This window comes from Tigriopus californicus, chromosome 12, assembly GCF_007210705.1.
Source record: "Tigriopus californicus strain San Diego chromosome 12, Tcal_SD_v2.1, whole genome shotgun sequence".
Taxonomy (NCBI): domain Eukaryota; kingdom Metazoa; phylum Arthropoda; class Copepoda; order Harpacticoida; family Harpacticidae; genus Tigriopus; species Tigriopus californicus.
This window is the reverse complement of record NC_081451.1, coordinates 10,507,572-10,508,841: the sequence shown is the minus strand read 5'-3', so window position 1 is coordinate 10,508,841 and position 1,270 is coordinate 10,507,572.

Sequence of the window (1,270 nt, the reverse complement as noted above, 5' to 3'; positions counted from 1 at the left end):
CTGATCTGTGACTACAAGATCATCTAAATGCTCAACTTGACAGGCCTTGCCAGTCCCAACAAACTCATCAATAGAGCAATGTACTGTTGCTCCTAAACTCAATGGAGTAGAAAACACACAAGAGAACTGATCTCCAAGTATGTTGGCCATAGTACCTACATTGTCTACGGCTTCCCCATCGACCTCAAAGGGCCAAACAGAGTGTTTCATTTTTCTCTTAGAGTTTGCATAAGAGAAAAACGCCTTTGGATTCGACCTCGCCTCTTTAGTTTGGACTTGGAACCTACTCCAGCTTTCTGCAATCTAAGCGAAACTCGTTATGGCACGATCAAGTGTGACCAACCAAGAGCATTTGAACGAGTAACTAAGCAAAATCATTCATTTATTTAGCGTCACATTAGTCATTTAACAACTAAAAAATACAATTGTGATTACTTCCAAAAGTCATTTTGACTAAAAGTAGATTAGCCATATGGCAGTCCTATTCATGATCGATTGTTGTGGTTAAATTTAAACTCCAACATACTCGTACTATCGTGAAATTTTTTGATTAGTGTCTGGCTTCAATTCAAAATCCTCTTCCCAGCATGTCCCAGCTACAGTCAGACGTGAAAACAAGTGGTAAATGTATGCAAGTATAATAAAAAGGTGTTTTAAAGGTGTCAAAATGTCATCCCTGCCACAGAGTGCCTCAACAAGCTGGATAGGTGAGAAATCCATGCAAAGCACATCTGCAATCACCTGAGAATTGATCATTTGCCTTACTTCAAGTCAATTTTCAACATTATGCTTCTTTTAAATACCCGCAATTACCGCTTAAGTAGCCCCAGTCTTTTGATGAATAACTTGCCTTGCTATGTTTCGTCATATAAAAGAGCGTCCACGTTGGTTTTCTGCGGTGAACCTTACAAATTACCTCAACTACATTTGCCAGGTCATAATTATACTAGCCCATTTACAAAATTGCAGGAAAGATAGCCAAGAGGAAATGTTCATGCACAAGATTTGGATAAGTCAGCTCAGTTCCATGAAATGGCTTATGCCATTTTAAAGACACAAGAAAGTGCAAGATGAGGCAATTGATCTAGATAAAGATGGTAAGTAAGGTTTAAAAGACAAAGCTGACGCAAGATTTGAAGGGAATGGAATGCTGGCAAAACGAAAATTTTGTATGACAGTTGGAAAGAAATTTCTATGTTTTAGAATTTTGTCAGGCGTTTCAAAGGAAATTGGAGTAAAAACAGAGGTTCTCAAAAAATGTGACTTTAAG